The sequence below is a fragment of the Ornithorhynchus anatinus genome, chromosome 9, assembly GCF_004115215.2.
Source record: "Ornithorhynchus anatinus isolate Pmale09 chromosome 9, mOrnAna1.pri.v4, whole genome shotgun sequence".
Taxonomy (NCBI): Eukaryota; Metazoa; Chordata; class Mammalia; order Monotremata; family Ornithorhynchidae; genus Ornithorhynchus; species Ornithorhynchus anatinus.
The window spans coordinates 58,377,248-58,401,618 of record NC_041736.1 but is presented as its reverse complement, the minus strand read 5'-3'; the positions used below and the strand labels follow the sequence as shown (position 1 = coordinate 58,401,618).

The 24,371-nt window shown below is 49.3% G+C and overlaps 1 long non-coding RNA gene across 2 annotated transcripts; it reads right to left on the bottom strand.

The window, feature by feature from the left end:
• LOC103167777 lies at nucleotides 1–24,371 on the bottom strand. 2 transcript variants are annotated; one of them, XR_003762058.1, is made up of 4 exons: nucleotides 24,237–24,371; nucleotides 17,322–17,446; nucleotides 16,709–16,844; nucleotides 1–1,279 (listed from the first exon to the last, which is right to left on the bottom strand). It is a non-coding gene; the product is annotated as an uncharacterized LOC103167777 (long non-coding RNA). The 2 variants fall into 2 exon arrangements; XR_485235.3 differs by lacking the exon at nucleotides 1–1,279 and adding an exon at nucleotides 16,249–16,541.

The following is a 24,371-nucleotide window of genomic DNA, read 5'->3' as shown; positions in this document are numbered from 1 at the left end:
ACAGCGTTAATTAAAATATCCACAGGTTATTTATTTATATTCATGCCTGTCTCCCCTCCAGACTGCAAACTCGTTATGGGCAGGGGACATGTAACGTACTCCCCCAAGTACTTAGTAAGCTCCCTGCACACAGAACCCGCTCAGTAGATGCCACTGATGGACCGATCGATTCATCGACTCTTTCCACTAGGCTCCGCTGCTTCTCAATCCCTCGATATGCACTAAGGGAAATCTTTCTTTTCACATCCCAGCTCTCCGGGCTACCTCTCTCCCTTCCTTTCAGCCTAAGCGGCGGAGTCCCAAGAACCACGCAGAGTCTCTAAGATACCGCCGGCCACACGGGTCGATAAAGCGACGGTCTGCCGCCGTGCCCCCAAGTTCTTTTTAGAGTCAGATTTTTCATTCCTCTCCACCCGTCCTCTATCCCATTTCATTTTTATAGTCCTAGCAGACATCGGAATTGCTGGCTCAGGAAATGGAGGCTGGAGAAAACGCCATTCGTGCTAAAGAACGATCCAGACATTGCTTAAGCCACAGTCTTTTTCCTGCAAACTTTATTTTTCTTTGTCTCTGCCCTACGTTCAGACCTCGGGAGATGGAGATCGCTGCCATGCTCCCGCCGGACCCTTCCTAGCCCGATGCCGCAGCCCCAGCGCTTAATACAGAGGTCTGCACGTTGTAAGCGCTCAATAAATACCGCTGATTGATGGATTCTCTCTGGCCCACCCGCTCTGGGCCTACGGATCCATTTCCTTCTCCTTAGTAATCATTTACTGATCACCCACTTGGTTCAGGACACCGTATTGGGCATTTGGGAAGTACGGAATAAAGAACCGACACGTTTCCTGTCTGCGAGGAGCTTACACTCTAATTATTTTAGGGTTCATCTCCCCCGCTAGATTACAAATGCTTCAAGGTCTGGAATCGCACCAACTAATGCTAATGTGCTCTCACAAGCGCTCAGTACGGGGCTCTTTTCACAGTAGACTGGAAGCCTCTGAGTGCAAGGATGGTGTCTGCTTACCCTACTGTACTCTCCCAAGCGCTCAATCCAGTGCTCTGCAAGCAGTCGATTGCAAGCAGAGCGTGGATCGTGGCTGGTAACTCTTTGGGACTCTCCCGAACGCTTAGTACACTGAAGGGGAGGAAGGGAAAACAGAGGATAACCCTCCTGGAATTCCAACCGCGCCTCCATTTTCAACATCGTCATCTTCGTCATCAAGTTCTCCGGGGAGGATGACATCCTGCGTTTTTTTCCCCCGCAGTCCTTCGCTTCAGGCTGCGGAAAGACACGGTCAGTAGATTGAGCCATTCTGCCTTCCACTTCGCGAACGTTTCCCTCGTCACTCTCAAATTCCCACAAGATGCAAGAGACAGAAGAAGACACTCAGATATCACGGTCTGCTTTAGAAGATCCCGATTAATAATGTTGGTATTTGTTAAGCGCTTACTATGTGCAGAGCACTGTTCTAAGCGCTGGGGGAGATACAGGGGAATCAGGTTGTCCCACGTGAGGCTCACAGTCTTAATCCCCATTTTTCAGATGAGGTAACTGAGGCTCAGAGAAGTGAAGTGACTCGCCCACAGTCACACAGCTGACAAGCGGCGATTAATAATAATAATAATAATAATGTTGGTATTTGTTAAGCGCTTACTATGTGCAGAGCACTGTTCTAAGCGCTGGGGGAGATACAGGGTCATCAGGTCGTCCCCCGTGAGGCTCCCAGTTAATCCTCATTGTACAGATGAGGTAACTGAGGCACAGAGAAGTGAAGTGACTCGCCCACAGTCACACAGCTGACAAGCGGCAGAGCCGGGAGTCGAACCCATGACCTCTGACTCCGAAGCCCAGGCTCTTTCCACTGAGCCACGCCGCTTCCCCAGCGTGGAAGACAGATTAGACAGTGAGCCCGTCACTGGGCAGGGACGATCTCTATCCGTTGCCCAATTGTTTATTCCAAGCGCTTAGTCCAGTGCTCTGCACATAGTGAGCGCTCAATACATACTATTGAACGAATGAATGAATAGGCCTGTGGGCTTTAGGGGAATGAATGGTACCGGAAAGGTCAATCGATCAATCCACGGCATTTATTGAGGGCCGATTGGCAGAGTACCATACAACGGAGTTGGTAGACACGTTCCCTGCCCACAGCCTGGGGGGGAACAGTCGTTAATATAAGTAATTTACGTCTAGGAAAAATACGAGTGGGATTGTATGTGTGCGTGTACGAAAGGGAGGGGGAGTGATTTGTAATACCAGATGTGTCACTGAGAAGATTAATATGACTTGGAGTTTTATGACTGCATTATGAGCCTCTCTCATGAAATTTGCAATGCACCAGCACTTAACTCTGGAGAACAGACCCCCCAAATTCTATTTTCTGCCGGCCGGGGTTGGGGGCAGTTCTTTCTCATCTCTCCCCGGAAGGATTAGTTTCGCCTTAATGATATTTCGTAGCAATCCAATTTTTCTTTAAGAAGAAAAGAGTGTTCTCCACTCTTCCATTGAGAGTGTAATTTTCCTTGTTCCCACATGCTCAATGTTCCCCTGCTCCTTCTCACACAAACAATGAACCTTTTGCCAACTTCTAGTTACTTAATAATAATAATAATGTTGGTATTTGTTAAGTGCTTACTATGCGCAGAGCAGTGTTCTAAGCCCTGGGATAGACACACGGGAATCAGGTTGTCCCACGTGGGGCTCACAATCTTTTAATCCCCATTTTACCGATGAGGTAACTGAGGCACAGAGAAGTGAAGTGACTTGCCCACAGTCAGCTGACAAGGGGCAGAGCCGGGATTCGAACCCCTGACCTCTGACTCCAAAGCCCGGGCTCTTTCCACGGAGCCACGCTGCTTCTCTGCAGGTTACTTGCCTTACTTGCAGGTTGGGTGACCTAGGACAAGTCACTTAACCTCTCTGAGCCTACATTTCCTTCATCTGTCAAACGGGGGTAAAAATCACTGCTTCTCTCCCTCTTTGACTGCAAGCCCTGTATGGGACAGACACCGTGTCTGTTCTCATTTTCTCCGTCCTCCCCAATGCTCGGCACAGAGTAAGCATGTAATGAGCATAATTACTGATGAATACCACAAATATTCTTAGCATGATTGTTAATCAGCACCATCATTAGTAATGTCGATGTTATTAATAAATATAATCAGTGAATCATTTGTTCGTCAGCAGTTGAGTGTCCCTCTTGGTCAAGGTCTGTGTCTGATCTGATTAGTTTGCACTTACCCACCCCAGCGCTTAGCACACATTGCTTAGCTCGCAGCACTTAGCGCGCGGCGATTAGTATAGTGTTAAACGCTTACTAAGTACCAGGCTCTGTACTAAGCACTGGGGAAGGTAGAAGATAATTTGGTTGCATATAGTCCCTGTCCCACATAATAATGTTGGTATTTGTTAAGCGCTTACTACGTGCAGAGCACTGTTCTAAGCGCTGGGGTAGACACAGGGGAATCAGGTTGTCCCACGTGGGGCTCACAGTCTTCATCCCCATTTTACAGATGAGGTCACTGAGGCACAGAGAAGTGAAGTGACTCGCCCAAGGTCACACAGCTGACAAGTGGCAGAGCCGGGATTCGAACCCCTGACCTCTGACTCCAAAGCCCGGGCTCTTTCCACTGAACCACACTGCTTCTCCGTATGGGGCTCACAGTCTTCATCCCCATTTCACAGATAAGGTCACTGAGGCACAGAGAAGTGAGGTGACCGGGCCGAGGTCACAAACCAGACGAGGGATGGAGCCGGGATTAGAACCCAGGTCCTTCTGACTCCCAGGCCGGTGCTCCCTCCACTAGGCCACACTGCTTCTCTTCGTATGACAGCAAGCGCTTAATAAATTCAATCATATTTCCTGAGCTCTCACTGTGTGCAAAGCACTCTACTAAATGCCATCATTGGAATCCAGACATTGCCCCTCGAAGGGTCCTCCGGGTTTTTCCTTCAATCTCACTAATCATCCCCATCATCTTCTTCATAACACGTATCAAGCGCTTACTGTGAGCTAAATATGAGTGATTGATTGATTGATTGATGGGTGGCAACAGTCATTTAAGGATGAGGAAAAGGAGAAGAACCTGTCAGTCTGCTGCGTATTCAAGAGGAGGGCTCATCACAGGGTTGAAAGGTGACACCTCTAACACACTACCTTTCCTCGCCCTCTTTTTCCATTCTCCTACTCTCTATCCCGTTTGAAAATGAAAAAGTAGATCCTTGTTCTAGAGGCAGGGGCGGGGAGAATGTTAAGTGAGATATAATTACAATTTGATTGAGGGAAGAGGAGAGAGAGATTATCCAGAAAAACGGTGTTCAGGATGCTCCCTTAAAGGGAAAGTCACCTGCAAACATTTGACCATTCTGTGCTCTGCTTGAAACCCTAGTAGGTGGTAAAACAACTCATACAAAGTCAAAAGATGAATATTGCGGAGATTCCCAAATTCCAGACACTTAGGAGATATCAGGAAAGAGTAGGAGGACGAGGAAGAGAAAGTGGAGAAGGAGGACAAGGAGGAGGAGGAGGAGGGAGAGGAAGAGGTCTAGTAGAAGGAGGTGGAGAAGGAGAAGGAGGAGGAGGAAAAGAAGGCAAAAGAGTAGGAGAAGGAGGAGGAAGAAGAGAAGGAGTGGGGGAGGAAGGAGGTAGCAATAGGAGAGGAGGAGGGCAAGGAGGTGGAGGATAATTGAGGCCCCGGTGCAGTGCACTGTACTAAACACATATTTAGGAGCTTATGCACTAAACAAAATGAGCATTTTAAGGGCTGAGCGTCAAATAGCCCCACGCATAAATCAAAAATCTGAAATTCAAAGGGTCTAACTGGTAGCTACCAGGTATTCAGAAATACTTTAGGGCCACACTGGGGATGGAGCAGATGGCAAGTTCAAGGCAGAAAAAAAACTTGAAGAAATGGCACTTAACTCCAAAGTGGTCGGCAGCGTGGGAACAACCTCTAGGCATGAGTGTGATGGGAAGATCTCTCATCTCCACCCACTTCTTAGCCGGCTTGGATGAGCGTGGCCATTGACGGGAGAAGAGAAGACTGTACCGGGTCAAAAGTGAAACGCCAGGCCCCGGGGATAAGGTGATGATGTCGCCGGTGCCATTTTGTGGAAGTCAACCGATTTCACTGGCTCCTACAACTTAACCCCCTACTTGTTCTCGATCCTTTTCATTCCCTTTCCTGGTCCACGTGGAGTGGGCCGTAGTGTCTGAACTGAGGAACTCGGGGGTAGAGAGACATCTGGAGTTGAAAATTTTCTAAAGAGGTCACAAAAGCATCCAGAGCCATATAGAAACAGGACGGGGTTCGGGCGGGTATGAGAGTGGATGGCGGCCCGGTTGGCGATCTCCCCTTGGCCCTCAGATTTGATAGTGGGGAAGGTAAATGAGTGGGACTGCTTGGCAAGCGGGAATCCCAACCCTTAAATGATCCCTCTCGGACCGAGCCCGGAGACATCTGTGGCCCCTGACCAGACAGCTTTGGAAAGTACCCCTGTAGCAGCCCCTCAACACCTAAACACGCCCCCTAAAATGGTTCCCCCGGGCAGCCACCCGCTTCGCCACCTCTTGAAAGGCTCTTGCTCTCGATTAGACCGCCCCCCATCCACAAAAGGAATCCTGGAAAAGGCCCATCCCCAGAACCCCTTCTCAACCAAGACGGCTGCCAGCTTATCCCCTGATGCGTGTGGAGATCTAAGGGGAAAACCGCCACAGCCCTGACATGAGGCAATCCCCCGTCGCTATCGGGAATCCTGGCAAATGCCCAGATCCAGAACCTCTTCTCGACCAAAATGGCTGCCAGCTCATCCCTTGATATAACCTGAAAGGAAAACCACCATAGCCCTGTCATGAGAACACACTCCCTTCGACGGGGGAATACTGGGAAATGCTCATACCCAGAGCCCTTTCGCTGCCTGCTTATCCCCCGACGTGTGTGGGGACCTGACGGGAAAGCCACCGTCGCCCTGACACGAGACCACCCGCTCCTCCCTTCCCCTCCTCCCCACTGCCATCGAGGGGGATAATCCTGGGAAACGCCCATTCCCAGAACCCCCTTCATACCAGGATGGCCACCTGTGCGTCCCCTGACATACGGGGGGACCCCAGAGGACGAACAACCGTAGCCCCGACCAGCGCTGCCGGAAAAGGGTCACCTGAAGGAGATGATGCAAGGAAGTCGGACATAGAAGCCCGACAAACATTTGGCTCCCGCTAGGCATCGTCACGCAGTCGCTCCAAACTCCCCCGTGAGCACCAGCCGGTATATTGCACATATTTATCCTGATTTTAATTTAGGCCAAATTCCCATTAGAAACTTTGCCTAATTGGGGCATCCGTTAAAACGCCATAATGTTCGTTTAACTCCGAAAGGACTCAGTTGGGTTTTTCCAGTTAGCATTACCCATTTTTAACTCACGCGTTAAACGGGCACAGTTATTAAAAGGCGGTGGATGGTGGTTGTGGCTTCTTTCTCGGCCAGAGGGAGAGTTGTTCCCTCAGTTTGGTGACCCTAGACTGAGGAGACCAAGAGGCTCACTTCATTTCCTGAGGCCCAGAGAGGTTAGGTGACTGTCCCGGGGTCTCACAGCAAGCCCAGCGGCAGAACTGGGATTACAGTCTGACCCTCGAAAACGCCCAGACGATGTTCTTTCGACTAGACCGGCCTGCCTCCCATAATACAAATATAACTCCTAAGGTTAATCTGGTTTCAATTTAAAGAGGAAAGAGGATATGCTTTTTTCTCGCTTTGTGTTGTTGAGTATGGGCCACCTAAAGATCTTGCCGGAATTCCCCGCAGAGACGAAAACTGTTTCTAATGGCCCTCCAGTCAACCGAGAGGAAATGACTTTTAAAAAAATGAGACGGCTGAATCCGTTTCATTCAGAAATTGTAAGATATCCCTCATATTCTAAAAGTAGCTGCCGTTTTAGGGAATTCTTAGCATGCCGGTCTGTTTGTATCGTGGAGAGGGTCCAAAATTAATTTACAATTTTACTTCAAAAACATTTGCACCTTCTTAGATTAACATGCTGAATAATTTATTGGCTTTTAACCTAAAAATGCTCAGCATAGTGGATCTACAGTGCTTTGTTTCTTACTTTTTCCATTTCTTCTCTTGACGGGTCTAATTTGGAAGTTAAATCTTGCAGGAACGTATCTTTAAAAATAAAAAGCTGTAAACAGTCAGAACCTACGCAAAAGAGCAATAATTCTTGGAAATTGCCACGGTTTTCACCACGAGACGAGATCGCATCCCAGGATACTTTCCACGTTTCTGGAGGACTCTCGCTCCTTACGACTGCTACGCCGCCGAGTTATCCTTAACAGGGGGTCGGTCCATCCGTGGAATTTACTGAGCATCTACTCTACTACGCGCTCAGTCAGTCAAAGGGAAGGTTCAAAAGAAGAAGACTTGATCCTTGCCCTCAAGGATCTCACAGTCCAGTCGAAAAAATGGAAGAAAAATACCTGAGTATTAGGAGAAAGGCGTGTTCAAATAATAGAGCAGAGAAAGGAATGTCTTCAAAAGTGCAGCGAGAAGCGGTGGGGGAAACTCTGCTGAGATGAGAAGGTGCACGGCCTGACGGAAAGAGCAAGGGCCTCGGAGTCAGAGGACCTGAATTCTAATCCTCACTCCGCCACTCCTTTTGGGCAAGTCACTTTCACTTCTCCGTGCCTCAGTTACCTCATCGGTAAAATGGGGGTTAGGACCGCGAGCCCACTGTGGGACAGGGACAGCGTCCGACCCGATCATCTTGTGTCTACCCCGGAGCTTAGTGTAGTGCTTGGCACCTAGGAAAACCTTAATGAATACCATAAAAAAACAGTAGCCATGGAACCCAAAACAGAAAAGTCAAAATCTATGGAAACTACTGTAACTTGGAAGAGTAGATATTTGTTTTGTTGCCACCAGACAAGACATTTCAGCGAGATTAGATTCACCTCCCTCTCCCAAAATGCCTAAGAAAATAAATTCAGTGACTTAAAGCATTGAATAATTATAATAATTAAAAATAATAACGATAATGGTAGCTGTTATGCACTTTCTATGTGGCAAGCACCGTTCTAAGCACTGGGGAAGATACAAATTAATCAGGGTGGGCAGAGTCCCTGCCCCACATAGGGCTCACACTTTTAGTCCCCATTTTCCAGATGAGGTAACTGAGGCCCAGAGAAATGAAGTGACTTGCCCAAGGTCGCACAGCAGACAAGGGGAGGAGCCGGGTTTAGTAATAATAATGATAATGTTGGTATTTGTTAAGCACTTACTACGTGCCGAGCACTGTTCTAAGCGCTGGGGTAGATACAGGGTGATCAGGTTGTCCCACGGGAGGCTCACAGTCTTCATCCCATTTTTACAGATGAGGTCACTGAGGCCCAGAGAAGTGAAGTGACAGTCACACAGCTGCCAAGTGGCAGAGCTGGGATTCGAACCCATGACCTCTGACTCCCAAGCCCGAGCTCTTTCCACTGAGCCACGCTGCTTCTCTACTCTGCGGCCAGCACAGGAATAGATATAGGATTCATCAGGTCAGAGACAAACCCTTCCCACTGAGGGCTCACAGTCTAAGAGGGCGGGAGAGCAGGTGTCAGGTGTTTTATTCCTAATTTGCAGATGGGGAAACTGAGGCCCAGAGAAGTAAAATGACTTGCCCAAGGTCTCCCAGCAGGCAAGTGGCAGAGGCAGGACTAGAACCCAGGTTTCTAGAGAAGGAGCATGGCGTAGAGGGTGGAACCCGGGCCCGGGAGTCAGAAGGTGGTCGGTTCTCTGCCCCTTGTCTGCTGCGTAACCGGAGCGAGTCACGTCACCTATCTGTGCCTCAATTACCTTATCTGTAAAATGAGAACTGAGACCGTGAGCCTCACGTGGGACAGGGACCGCGACCAACCCGATTTGCTTGAATCCACGCCGGCGCTTAGTACAGCGCCTGGCACATAGTAAACGCTTAACGAATACCATCGTCATTATTATCATCATCCCAACCCCCCCGGCCAGAAGGCCACTAGGCCCCACTGCTTCCCCGTTTCCGGAAACGGGACGTTTCCCCTTTACGCTCGGGCTCCGAGGAGCCGATTCGGGCCCGGGAGAAGTCGGCCGTTGCCATGACGACCCACGGATGGGGAGAAGACGACACGTCGGAATAGAGAGAATTTGTTTCCTTAAAATGATCCGTTTGCTCTTTGATGGGTGGCATATGCATCCTCGGAAGGGATGAGCCAGCTCGTTTTAATTACAACCATCCATTTTAATAACATCGAGAAACTACAGTCTGTCGGTTCCTATTTTGGGAAATAGACATAGAAAACCACCTCCAGCTTCCCCCGATTTATTTTGCTTTCTGATTAGAAGCAATATTGTAAATCACACGTCTTCGTGGGTTCTCGTTGGCCTGTCGTGAAGTAAGAAAGATCCATAGGTGAGGAATGTAAATAAGTCTTCACTACGACATGCCACAATAAACATTGTAATGAGCAATAGTTTAAGAAGCCGGGGAACCAAAAGCAACACAATCCCCAATTTTCTGTCCGATCTAACTCAGCCGTCCGCGTTCGCTCGGAACTGCAACTCAGCCCGGGCACTATCGCCGCTCACGGAAATTAGTTTTCTGTCAGTTTGTCAAAAAACTCCACGGGATATTTTTCACGTCGTAAGCGTGTGAGCCATCTGGGTACTTAATTCACAGAGAAGCAGCGTGGCCTAGTGGAAAAAGAAGCTGGGTTCCCGTCCCAGCTCTGCCCGTTCAATCGATCGGTGGCATTTATCGAGCGCTGGCTACGTGCAGAGCACTGTAGTAAGCGCTCGGGAGAGTACAATACGACGGAATTGGCGGGCACATTCGTTCGTTAGTTCAATCGTATTGCGTGCAGAGCACTGTTCTGAGCGTTTGGGAAGTACAAGGATGAGAAGGCAGAATCGAGGAGAGGGAGGAAAGGTCTAGAGTTATAGGAAACTGAGCTCATATTTTCCCACACACGCACTATCCAGGAGGACGTGTCGTCCAAGAACGTCCTATATTGGACTATATATAATAACAGTCATAATAATAATGATAATACAATCGCACACATCCTCACGTCTCCCAAACTAACTCTCTCTCCCTCGTCAAAGCCCTCCTGAGAGCTCACCTCCTCCAAGAGGCCTTCCCGCTCTGAGCCCCCCCTTTTCCCTCTGCTCCTCCCTCTTCCCCCATCCCCTCCCCTCAGCCCTGTGCTCATTTGTATCTCTTATTAATTACCTTATTTATTTTGTTAACGAGATGTACATCCCCTTGATTCTATTTATCGCGATAATGTTGTCTCGTTTCTGTTTCGCTCTGCCGTCCGTCTCCCCCGATTGGACTGTGAGCCCGTCGCTGGGCAGGGATTGTCTCTATCTGCTGCCAAACTGTCCATTCCAAGCGCTTAGTACAGTGCTCTGCACACAGTCAGCGCTCGATAAATACTATTGAATGAATGAATGGATGAATTGCGCTATTTGTTAAGCCCTTACTATGGTCCAGATGCTTTACTAAACTCCGGGGTGGATGTAGCAGTCGAACAATGGTATTTATTGAGCCGTTGCCGTGTGCAGAGGACTGTACCAAAGATTTGGGAAAGGACGATAAAGCAGAGTAGGTAGACACAATCTCTGCCGATTGGAGACCGTCCCTGTCCCACGAGGGGTTCGCGGTCACGGTTTTAATCTCCTTTAGTCACTCGTCTTCTCTGTGCCTCAGTCTCCTCACCTGTAAAATCGGGATTCGGTTTGAAGAAAACCATCTCCCGAAGGAACATCTCCTTATACACCCAGCTCTCTTAAAGCCGGGACTTGCATTCTTAAAATATCCAGGGCAAAGAAAAACTCACGTCGAAGTATCCGCCGTGTTTTCTTCCGCTGGATCCAGGCAGGCTCACGTCGGAGGAGAAACACCCTCTAATGCCCTACACCGCTCTGCGGATCGCACCTGGAGAGTTTCCAGTCCTCTACCGGTCTCGGCGACGGGAGGGAGAGTCAAGCGGAGGCCTGTCCGTTCCACTCCTAGCTCGGGCAGCGGCCAGCGAGACGAAGGCCGTCGGCTACAAGTCAAAACTCACCCGGGCCGGGCAGCGGCGGCACGGGAGAGGGTCGAGGGCGGAGACTCGAGTTTACCATGCGGAGTGTAAATCATTTCCGTATTTTCATCAAGAAAACTCTACGGGTCCGCTATCGGAACCATCGCAGGTGGAGGTGGCTCCTTCTGGGGGAGACGCGTCCACGGAGTCGCTCTGGATCGGGGACGATTCGACGGCCTTAGACCAGAATGTCTTACACGCTGACGTTCTAGCCCAAATAGGCACCGGAAACAAGCACGTTCCACCTGCGGAACTGGCTCTATAATATCACTCGAGAGGCTCAAAATATAATACTAATATATTCTCTGCCTCCTGACTAAAACCCCATTTTCACAGCTACTTTTACTCCAAGTTTGAAGGATGAAAAGGCATTAGCGGTCGGAGAACAGAATTTCTCACCAAACGCCACTATAATTTAAAACTAATGGCTTTTAAATGTAGGGGGAGGGGGAGGAAGATATATACTTCTTCTTTAGGGAATGAAAGATGGTTCCGTGTGGACTTTTCGTTGGAAAACAACACTTACAATCTTGAAGGCGAAATTTATTTTTACTATCCCGCACGAGCGGTCTGAAGCGTGAGTAATAGCGAAAGATCGGAGACATCCGGACGTAACTGAAGGTTCGTGACCGGCCACGTGCCGGGAAGATCGTTGGAGCCAATAAAAGTCGGTCGGACTCTGTCAGGATCTCGGGAAAAACCGGGAGGAAAGAAGGGGTCGACTCCATCGTCGCCCCCGTAGGAGAAGAGGGGCTCCGTCACGCGTCGTTGAAAGGTCGAGGCCCCCGGAGGGTTAAGCTCCTAGCGGGCAGGGAACCTGTCTACGAACTCTGTTGGATTGTGCTCTCCCAAGTGCTTAGTACAGCGTTCTGCACGCAATAAGCGCTCAATAAATAATAATGTGGGTATTTGTTAAGCGCTTACTACCTGCAGAGCACTGTTCTAAGCGCTGCGGTAGAGACGGGGGAACGAGGTTGTCCCACGTGAGGCTCACAGTCTTCGTCCCCATTTTACAGATGAGGGGATTGAGGCAAAGTGAAGAAGTGACTTGCCCGCAGTCACACAGCTGACAAGGGGCAGAGTCGGAATTCGAACCCGTGACCTCTGACTCCCACGCCCGGGCTCTTGCCACTGAGCCACGCTGCTTCTCAGAATGTCGGTATTTGTTAAGCGCTTGCTATGCGCAGAGCACCGTTCCAAGCGCTGGGGGAGATACAGGGTCATCAGGTCGTCCCACGAGGGGCTCACATTCTTCATCCTCATTTTACAGATGAGGGAACTGAGGCACAGGGAAGTGAAGTGACTCGCCCACAGTCACACAACTGACACGTGGCGGAGCCGGGATTCGAACCCATGGCCTCTGACTCCCAAGCCCGTGCTCTCTCCGCTGAGCCACGCTGCTTCTCTATAAATACCAGTGATCGATCGATCGATGCCGCCCACACCCTGGCATTATGGCCAGGGGGCCTAGCGGAAAAGGTTCGGACCCGGGAGTCAGGAAACCCGGGTTCGAATCCCGGCTCAGCCCCTGGGTGACCTTGGCCGAGTCCCTGAACAACTCTTTGCTTCAGTTAACTCATCTGTAAAACGGGGATTAAGACTGTGAGCCCAGTGTGGGACAGGAACTGTGCCCAACGCAATTACCTTGCATCACTCAGTATAGTGCCTGGCATGTAGTAAACGCTTAACAAATACTACAACTATAATTATTATTGTTAAAATGAGGAATCAATGCCCGGTCTCCCTCCTACTTAGACAGTGAGGCCCCCTGTGGGACAGGGATCGGGTCTGTCGTGATCGTGTCGGATCTGTCCCGGCGCTTAGTACAGTGCTCGTCCCATAGTAAGCGCTTAACAGATACCCGAACGTTTATTGTTATTATCGCCTGGAATCAAAAATCACAAGGCACCTAGTGGATTCCCAAGGAGCACCCTGATGCCACTGGCTGCCAAAAGCGGCTATAATTTTCAGTATTCTTTCTGGGGAACGCAGAAGCAGTGTGGCCTAATAATAATACTAACGTTGGTATCTGTTAGGCGCTTACTACGTGCCGAGCACTGTTCTAAGCGCTGGGGGAGATACGGGGTCATCAGATTGTCCCCCGTGAGGCTCACAGTCTTTATCCCCATTTTCCAGATGAGGTCACTGAGGCACAGAGAAGTGAGGTGACTTGCCCACAGTCAGCCAGCTGACACGGGGCAGAGCCGGAATTCGAACCCATGACCTCTGACTCCCAGGTCCGGGCTCTTTCCGCTGAGCCACGCTGCTTCCGTAAGTGATCAGAGCACGGGCCCGGGAGTCCAAAGGACCTGGGTTCTACTCCTGACTCCACCACTTGTCCGCTGTATGACCTTGGGCAGGTCACTTCATTCCTCTGTGCCTCGGTTGCCCGAGGCAAACCCATTTGCTTGTCTCCATCCCAGCGCTTTGTAAAGTGCCTGGCACACAGTAAGCGCTTAACAAATGCCACAGTCATTATCGTTATTATTATCATTTCCTGATCTGTCAAATAGGGATGACGATTGTGAGCCCCAGGTGGGACATGGACTGTGTCCGACCTGAGTAGCTAGTATCCGCTCCGGCGCTTAGTACAGTCCCCGACACACGGTAAGCACTGAAGAGATGCCATTAGAAAAAAAACTAAAAAAAAATCTGACGACGGGTTTGACCAGCTTGTAACACGGAGTCGAGTAGGAGTCCACCACTGACTCTTACGCTTGCGATCTTTTCCTCCCTTCCGTGGCCTAGTAGATTGAGCCCAACTCTGGGAGTCAGAAGGACCTGAGTTCTAATCCCAGTTCCGCCCACATGCCCACCCTGTGACCTTGGGCAAGTCACTTCCCTTCTCTTACACATCAGTTTCCTCATCTGGAAAATGGGGATTAAGACTACGAGCCCCATTTGGCACAGGGACCACGTCCACCCCGATTTACTTGTTTCTAACCCGGTGTTCGGTATAGTGCCTGGCACATAGTAAGCGCTTAACTAATACCAGAATTATCAGTATAATTCATGGGTTCGAATCCCGGCTCTGCCACTTGTCAGCTGTGTGACTGTGGGCGAGTCACTTCACTTCTCTGGGCCTCAGTTCCCTCATCTGGAAAATGGGGATTAACTGTGAGCCCCACGTGGGACCACCTGATGACCCTGTATCTCCCCCAGCGCTTAGAACAGTGCTCTGCACATAGTAATAATAATAATAATAATGTTGGTATTTGTTAAGCGCTTACTATGTGCCGAGCACCGTTCTAAGCGCTGGGGTAGACACGGGGGAATCGGGTCGTCCCACGTGGGGCTCACGGTCTTCATCCCCATTTTACAGATGAGGGAACTGAGGCACAGAGAAGTTAAGTGACTCGCCCACAGTCACACAGCCGACAAGTGGCAGAGCTGGGATTCGAACTCATGAGCCCTGACTCCAAAGTCCGTGCTCTTTCCACTGAGCCACGCTGCTTCTCAGTAAGCGCTTAACAAATACCCACATTATTATTATTATTATTATTAAGAGGGAAGCAGGGAAGCAGCATGGCTTAATGGAAAGAACCCAGGCTTGGGAGTCAAAGGTCGTGGGTTCGAATCCCAGCTCTGCCTCTGGTCTGCTGTGTGACCTCGGGCAAATCACTTAATTTCTCTGTGCCTCAGCTACCTCATCTGTAAAATGGGATTGAAAGTGTGAGCCCCCCCCCCGTGGGACGACCGGATCACCTCGTATCTCCCCCGGCGCTTAGAGCAGTGCTTGGCCCATAGTAAGCGTTTAACAGACACCATCACCATTACTATTATTAATAGACCATAAACTCCTCGAGGGCATAATCTCCATAAGTGCTCCAAGTACCTTGCACGATACCCCACACACAATAGGTGCCGATCACAGCGCTCTGCCACAGCGGGCGTCCGGCGCAGCGCTCTGCCCGAGGTAGCCGCCCAGCACAGCGTTCTCCACGCGGCGAACGTCCGCTGCAGCCTTCTGAATTTGGTTGGATCTCGATGCGGCGCTCGACGGCCCCCTCCCCGCTCCACTCCCAATCTAGAGGAGCGACATAATCGATAGAGCTAGAGGTCTCCGGCCGCAGAGGCTCCTCTCCATCGACTCGGTTATCTCTCACGATCGAAGTCCCCTTGGCCGGCAAGCCCCCTCTTATTTCCGGCAGAAGGAGATACGCTTGTCGGAGACTTGGCCTCTTGTCATTTACTGAAAGAGCCGAACAATGCTGGGACAAGACGACGGCGATTCCCTCTCCCCCGTCCGTTCGGGAAGCCCTCGGAATCCTCCCCGCCGAACTGCTGATCCCTGACAGAGGTCCCTGGACGGCAGAGCCTCGCCCCGATCCAGGGTGCGACTGATCCCAGATAACTCGCCGAACCCCCTCCCGCCTCCTTCGCTACCCGAAAGAGAAGCCACGTGGCCCAGCGGCTGGAGGAGTCGGAAGGACCTGGGTTCGAATCCTGTCTCTTCCACTTGTCTGCTGGGTGACCCTGGGGAAGTCATCTCACTTTTCGGTGCCTCAGTTGCCTCCTCTATAAATTGGGGACTAATGATAATAATAAAGACGGTGAGCTCCACGTGGGACACGGATTGTGTCCAGCCTGCTGGGCTCGTTTCTACCCCAGGACCTAGACGAGAACCCGGCACCTAGTAAATGCTGAACATAGGCCATAAAAACAAACAAAAAAACAAAAGCTTTCATTCATTCATTCATTTAATCGTATTTACTGAGCGCTTACTGTGCGCTTACCGTGTATTAATCGCTGGGGAGAGTACAATATAGCAAGAAACAGACGCATTCCCCGCCCACAACGAGCTGCATTCTTAGAGGACTAGCGGAGGGGCACGGCTCGCAATCATACAACTTTTGAGAAGAGAGTGGTCACTCTTATCTGGCCTCCGTGTCCTTCCCAACTTCCATGGATTCTCTGAGCCCCCACGGTGGTCCCAGCATCTACCAGTCCTCTGAACTTCCACTAGGCTCCTTGGATTCACGATCCTCTCCATCTCCATAACCTCCCAAACTCCATGAACTTCCTTGGATCCTCCCAGTCTCCCCAGCCCCTTCCAACGTCCCGGGACACTCCTGACTAATTAATGCTAACCTTCTCACTGTGCCTCGACCTCGTCTATCTCGCCGCCGACCCCTCACCCATGTCCTGACAAAGGCCTGGAACGCCCTCCCTCCTCAAATCCAACCGACACATTTCCTGCCCACGACGAGCTTCGGTCCTGAGACTTGGGGTCCCTCTGGACCAGAAAAGCTGCATTTCTGGCGGAGGAAGCTTCCGCTTCACCCCCCTTTCCGCCCTCTGTCTCGGAAAGTTGTCGAGGGTCTCTCCCCCTCGACCACGGGCCTGGGAGACGGAAGGACCTGGGTTCTAATCCCGGCACCACCGCGCATCTGTAGCGAGACCCTGGACGACTCGCTTCACTTCTCTGGGCCTCGGTTACCTCATCTGCAAAATGGAAATAGGAGTGAGAGCCCTATGTGGGACGGGGACTGGGTACATCCTGATTACCTCGTTTCTACCCCAGTGTTTAGACCAGAGCTTGGCATACAGTAAACGCTTAACAAGTATCATCACCATCACCATGATTATTACCTCCCGCTCACCCGACTCACCTGAAAGCAGAATCTCCCCGTATCTTCAAAGACATCATAAATCGTCCCTCTCGCCAGCACGGAATCATGATCTGTCCCTTCACCGGCCTACATTTTCGTCCAACCTCCCTCCCGCTTGGAAGGCTGAGGAGGATACCTGAAGATGTCAAAACAAATCCTTGAGTCTAACTCCAGGGAGATCCTCTGAGGTATTTAATCTGTATTAGTGTCGCCAAGCAAAGCAAAAGGACACCGGGATGCAAAATCTTCTGCTTCGACAGGGCTCTCGGGCACCTTGAATTATTTTTGGCCAAGTAGAGGAGCAGCGCAGCCTGGTGAAAAGATCCCAGGCCTCGGGGTCGAGGCACCCGGGTTCCCATCCCAACTCTCCCACTTGCCGGCTAGGTGACCTTGGGCAAGTCATTTAACGTATCCGCGCCTCGGTTTAATAACGGGTTCTCCCTCCCTCTCAGACCGTGAGCCCCAAGTGGATCAGGGACTGTGTCCTACCTGATTATCTTGTATTTACCTCGGGACTCGGTACAGTGCTTGGCACATAGTAAGTGCTTACCACACTACTAATTATTATCAGCATTATTATCTTACCAACGATCAGGGTAAGAATTATAGATACCGTTCTAGAGTTGAGAGAGCAGCTTCAAGCTATCGGTTCTCCCGTCCGTTCTGAAAACTTCAATCACGGCGATCCGAGGCTAGTGGCCAATGAAAGCTTTCCCAGATCGAAAACGCTACACAGATCTAGAAAAATTATGGCATTTGTTGAGTGCATATATCGTGTGCTAAGCTTAGGGAAGACAGAAAATTAGCAGATGAGACGCAGTCTTTACCCTGCACAGGGCTCGCCATCTATCTTATCCCATTTTACGGATGAGGAAACGAGTCCCAGAGAGGTTAAATGACTGGCCCTTGGCCACACAGCAGATCAGCGACAGAGATGGGACAAGAACCCTCTTTTCTGGGCTTTTTCTATTAACTCAACTGTAGCATGGCCTGTAGCATTCTGTTAACTGTAGATCGTAAGCGCGTTGTGGGCAGGAAATGTGTCTATTTATTGTTGCATTCTACCCAGCACTTAGTACAATGCTCTGCACACAGGACGTGCTCAGTCTATAATTCTATTCATTTATATTGATGCTATGGATGCCTGTTTACTTGTTTTGATGTCTGTCTTCTCCCTTCTAGACTGTGAGGCCTTTGTGAGCAGGGATTGTCTCTCTTTGTTGCTGAATTGTACTTTCCAGGTGCATAGTACAGTGCTCTGCACACAGTAAGCGCTCAATAAATACGATTGAATGAATGAATGAATAAATACAATCGACTGACTGTTGGAAAGAGTTTGGGAGTCCGTAGACTGCGGTTTTCACCCCGGCTCTCCCGCCGACTTTGGACAACTCACTTAGTTTTTCTTGGGCCTCAGTTTCCTCGTCTATAAATTGGGGGTAAGATACCGGCTCTCCCTGCTTCTTAGATTCTGAGCCCTGGGAGCTTTAAGGTTTGTGTCCAGTCTGATTATCTTGTATCTTCCCCAGCATTTAGCACAGTGCTGGACACATAAGAGCTTAATAAACCCGTGATGTTGATAATAGCAATAATAATAATAACGCCTAAAAAGATTTACCAGTTAAATAAGCCAATCGCATTCATGTTTCCTTTATCCCTCAGATTTCTGCTCTGCAGAAAGTTCTTTTGTCTCTCCCTAGACTCTCAAAGAGCACCATCCACTAAGCACTGTGCCCGCTTTACTTGGCTAAAACGTTAACTTTTAATAAACTCATCGATGAGGGAGTCACCTTGGATACTTCAAGAATTAGGGACTAGTATGCAATGCCCTAATTGGGTGCTCCATAAATACTACTATCACTCAATCAATCAATGATACTTATTGAGCGCTTACTGTGGGCAGAACACTATACTAAGTGCTTGGGAAAGGACAACAGAGTTGGTAGACACAATACCTGCCCACAAGGAGCTTGCAGTCTAGAGGAGGAGACGACGACGGCGACTATTTCTACTACTCTTAACTCGACATCTTGTCTGGGGCATTTTTCTGGAAATGGTTATAAATTTTCATCTAAAAATATTTTTTTTTATATCTACTGTAGCAGTAGAGTCGCTGACAACATACACAGCTTCTGCCTATGTAGTCCCGGATTCAGAAAGTCCAGATTTTCCCACCCCTTTCGGTTGAGTAAAATTATATTAACACCACAGACTCCATTACTGTTGGAGACAGAAGGAGCCAGCAAAAAGTTCCTCTTCATTTGTGACTCACAGGACTGGGAAGCAGCACTGAAACTGTAATAGGCAAATTAGTGACTCATGAGAGGTTGGTATTTGCTGTTCTCTCTTCATTTTATACTCAGAAATTGTTGATAAGCAACATGAGAGGGGGAGAGAGAGAGAGAGAAAGGGAGAAGGATGGAGAGAAGAAGGGGGAGTTGGAGAGGGATAGTAGAAGAAGACACCATTTCGGCTCTACACAAAATGATTTTAAAGTAATTACTGACGAAAATGGGGAAAATGGCTATTTCCCAACCCTTAAAAGAATGATGTTGAGCCAGAAGAGAATGATGTTAGTCATAAAAGGTGGTCTGAAGCTCTGTTTCAAGAAGATTACTTCATGATGAATATTTTCTTCAAGAGTCAGATGAAAATGGAGTATTCAAGCAATTCTGGGGAGGGAGAAGGAGAAGACCACCGATGATCAATCTTACAATCCAAGATGGAAGAACAGACATGGAGAGACAGAGACGCAAAGAGGCTGAGAGACAGAGATGGACAGAGGCACACAAGGGGTTGAGAGACACTAAGGCCGAAGACAGAGATGCCGAGAGTTAAGAGATGCCGAGAGACAGAGATGAAGAAAGAGGCCCACAGAGACTGAGACGTAAGCAGCGTGGCTCGGTGGAAAGAGCCCGGGTTTGGGAGACAGAGGTCATGGGTTCGAATCCCGGCTCTGCCACTTGTCAGCTGTGTGACTGTGGGCAAGTCACTTCACTTCTCTGGGCCTCAGTGACCTCATCTGGAAAAGGGGATGAAGACTGTGAGCCTCACGTGGGACAACCTGATTATCCTGTATCTACCCCAGTGCTTAGAACAGTGCTCTGCACATAGCGCTTAACAAATACCAACATTTTTATTATTATTATTATTATTATTATTATTAAGAAACAGAGGCTGAGAGACACAGAGGCCCGAGAGACAGATATTAATCAATCAATCAGAGGTTTGCAGAGCACTGTACTAAGGACTCGGGAAAGTACGATACAAGGAGCTTACGGACTAGAGGGGACCATAAAGTCTAGAAATGAAGAGGAAAATAAAGATGCAGAGAGAGATGCAGAGAGACACACACACACACAAAGCCTCAGAGACACAGACGCAGGGGCTAAGCAGTCAAGAGAAAGAGATGGGAAGAGAGAGAGACACACAGACGCTGAGAGACAGGATACGGAGACACACTGGAGCCAAGAGACAGAAATGCAGAGGCACGCCGTTGATAAATCAGTCGTATTTATTGGGCATTTATGGATGGGTATAGAAGAGCTGAGGGGTTGAGGGTGGGGTGAATAAAGGGCGCATATCCAAGTGCAAGGGTGATGAAGAAGTGAGAGGGAGTGAAGGAAATGAAGGATTAATCAGGGACGACCTCCCGGAGGAGAGGTGGAGAAGGAAAGAACCAAGGACACGCGGAGACGAAAAGAGCCACACAACCGATAGATCAACTGTAACGATTGAGCGTTTACTGTACGTTGAACACCGTACTAAGCGCTTGGGAGAGTACGATATAATAGAGTTGGGAGACGTATTCCCTCCTCTTTGAGGAGAGATAGAGGTAAAGATCTGGAGGCACGCAGAGACGAAAGGAGGGACAATTTCGTTAGCTCTAATTCCTTTTTTGTTCCATTTCCTATTTCAGCCCCATGCAAACTTATACCGCCCCCCCCCCCCCCCCCGTTCCAGAATCAGTAGAACCCAACTGGGTTTGCAAACCATGACTGAAGGACACGTGGAGTTTTAACGTCTTCGTGCCATTGTAATCTGTAACTTTTCATTCCTTCGATCGGCTCTATTGAGCTCTTACTGTGTGCAGAGCACTGGACTGAGCACCTGGGAGAGTACAATATAACAATAAACAGATAACGCTCCCTGTCCACAACAAGCTTACAGTCTAGATGGGGGAGGAGACAGGCATGAATATAATGTATCCTAATAACGTAGTAAAAAATAATTTTTCCGTGAAAAAGGAGCCTGAACTCCACACTGGACTTCAAACACTGCTATTTGTCTCATCTCTCACCGCCCTCTCACCCTCGGGATGAAGCCACGGATGGTCAAGTCTCATCCCCGCACGCGAGGGTGGCTGAAAAAGCCTACGTGGGCACGACGCGCTTGGCTCATCGTTTAGCCGCAGAAACAATTCCTGCGGTGAGATTGGAAGCTCCCCGAGAGCAGGGAATAATGGGGTTTCCCTACTCTTCTCTACTCACTCTGCATGGCTCATCTACTCACCCCAACCAGTAGTAATAGTTTAAACGGGAGCCTGTCGTTGGGCAGGGGTATTGCCTCTATCTGTTGCCCAGATGTCCCTTCCAAGCGCTTAGTACAGTGCTCGGCTCATAGTAAGCACTCAATAAATACTACTGACCGAATAAGACTCGCAATAGCAGTACTAGCCGTAGAGATAGTAATGGCTGGGAGAGTAATAGCAGTAATAAAAGTCGTGATATTAGTAGTCTCCTTGAAGACAGAGAGTGTGTCTTCCACCTCCAGAGAAGCAGCACGGCTCTGTGCTCTGCACACAGTAAGCGCTCAATAAATAGGGTCGAATGAATGAGTGAATGAAACTGAGGCACAGAGAAGTGAAGTGACTTGCCCAGCGTCACAAAGCGAGCAACGGGCGGAGCCGGGTTTAGAAGTCAGGTCTCCCGAGTCCCCGGCCTGGGATCTCCCCGCTAGGCCGTGCTGCTCTGTATCACCAATCCAGATGTACGCTCCAGGCCTGCTTTTCAGGTGCAAGTCGATGGCCATTTTGAGCTTGACCCCAAATTCTTCGTGGCATCTTATCCCCTTGATTCTATTTATCTCCCCTTGATTCTATTTATATCCCCTTGATTCTATTTATTGTTATTGTTCTTGTCTGTCCGTCCCCCCCATTAGACTGTGCGCCCATCAAGGGGCAGGGACTGTCTCTGTTACCGATCTGTACACTCCAAGCGCCTAGTACAGTGCTCTGCACAAAGTAAGCGCTCAATAAATAAGAATGAATCTGGCATTTCCCCCATCTCCGCCATCAGACACCCACAGTACCAAGCGGTGTGACAGGTGAGAGTGTTTCATTCATTCGCAGGTGGCTCGGTTTCATATTTACTGAACACGTTCTGTGTGCAGAGCACTGTACTAAGCAATTGGGAGAATACGACAGTACAATAAACGGGCACCTTCCCTGCCCACGCCAAGCTTACAGTCATTCGTTCATTCAATAGTATTTACTGAGCGCTTACTATGTGCAGAGCACTGTACTAAGCGCTTGGAATGGACAATTCGGCAACAGATAGACCGTCTAGAGGGGGAGACAGATATTAATAGAAGTAAATAAATGACAGATATGTACGTAAGTGCTGTGGGGCTGGGAGGGGGGGGATGAATAAAGAGAGCCAGTGAGGGTGACCTAGAAGGGAGTAGAAGAGGAAGGAAGGTTGAGTCAGGGAGGGCTTTAAAGCCAATGGTGAGGAGTTTCTCTTCGATGTAGAGGTTCATGAGCCACCAGCGGAGTTTCTTGAGGAGGGAGGGTGCTAGGAAACAGGAGAACACGAACAGAGATCAGAATAAATCGCCTCTCTCTGCGTGCCAAGAAAAATGCTCCTCCACTCTAAATTTGTGTGTGTTTTTCTAAAAGGCAGGCGAGCCAGCCCACCTTGGCCAAGAGAGGCCTCTAGTTCCACGATTATCGCCGGATGAAAAGCCATCCTGAGAGCTACCAGGATTTGGAGACCAGGTTCAATTTCATCTGGAAGATGAAAGAAAAATGGGAGCCCTCCTCGCTGTTCAGGGTATCTGGGGTTTTGGGAGTTTCTTAAGTAACTCAGTCCTGGTGCTTGACAGCCAGGTGAGGAATTTGAGAAGGATCTGCTCCTTCTTGAAGATCTCAGTCCGCCTCCTTCTTTGAAAATCCTCCTAAGATCTCTCCCCTCGAACTTTCCAAATAACTCTCCAACCCCTTGGAATATTTGGTCTCATTTTTTTCTTAATGGAAAGAAGAAGAAAAGAAGGAAGAATTTTTCTTATTCTTCTCATTATTATTATTAGGGTATTTAAATCCCCCTCTAGATTGTAAACTCCCTTCTGAACGGTAAGTCGTGATGGAAAGTTGTACTCTCCCAAGTGCTCAGAACAGTGTTCGGCACTTAGTAAGCGCTCAATAAATACCACTGAGTGATTGAGCACTTACTGCGTGCCAAGCGCTGTGCTTAGTACTGGTATAGATACGATACAGTGGCTCAGTGGAAAGAGCCCGGGCTTTGGAGTCAGGGGTCATGAGTTCAAATCCCAGCTCTGCCACTCGTCAGCTGTGTGACTGTGGGCAGGTCACTTCACTTCTCTGTGCCTCAGTGACCTCATCTGGAAAATGGGGATGAAGACTGTGAGCCCCATGTGGGACGGACCTGATGACCCTGTGTCTACCCCAGCGCTTAGAACAGTGCTCTGCACATAGTAAGCGCTTAACAAATACCAACATTATTATTATTATACAGACACAGGTCCTAATGTTAGTGATGATAATTCTGGTATTTGTTAAGCATTTATTATCTGTCACTGCGCTAAGCCCTGGAGCACAAAAAAGATCATCAGGTCAGACACAGTCCCTGACCCATATGAGGCTCACAATCCAAGTGAAGTGAGATCAGATATTTATTCCCCATTTTGCAGGTGAGGAAACAGAGGCCCAGGGAAATGAAGCAACTTGCCCAAGATCACACGGAAGGCAAGGGAGTTCATCCCTAGTCTGTGAGCTCGTTGCTTGAGTTCTTTCCACTAGGCCATGGATGCGGATTTACCACCTACAGGCTCCCAGGATGGTTCCGCAACTATCATCCGACAGGATCTTGTACCTGATACGTTTCCTCGGAGGCCCCAGAAATCACCCCCCGGGCTCTGGTGGACACAATCCTTGCACCCCAAGGAGTTTACAGGGGGGAAATTAGCCCAATTCTGATCTTTAAATCTGCAGAACCACCCAATCCTTTTCTTCATTGCCTCACGAGTTCTGTTCCCTCCCCTCTTCCCAGCGGCAGCCTTTTGCCAAGATTAACTCGCTCGGAAACACGCCGGTTGTTTGGCTCGACCTGATAAGCCGTTTTGTGTTTAAAAAACCAAATCTCCATTTTCGCAGTGGAAGATTTTTTTTGTGGGCGGGAAGGGGTGGCGGGGGGGGGGGGGGGTCATCGTTGGCATGGAAGGGCCAGAGGCCTGAGCAGAAAACAGTGATTTCACCGGCTTCTCCCCACCCTCCCAGCCCCCTCCTCACCTCCGTCCACCGTTATCGCAAAACTGGATGGACTAAATTTTCTAATCCGGAGACCTTTTATAAAGTGGAGCCTTGATCTTTTTCCCGAGGTGTTCCGAATCAGCCCTGCCTCGCTGTGCCAGGCACGGACGAAGG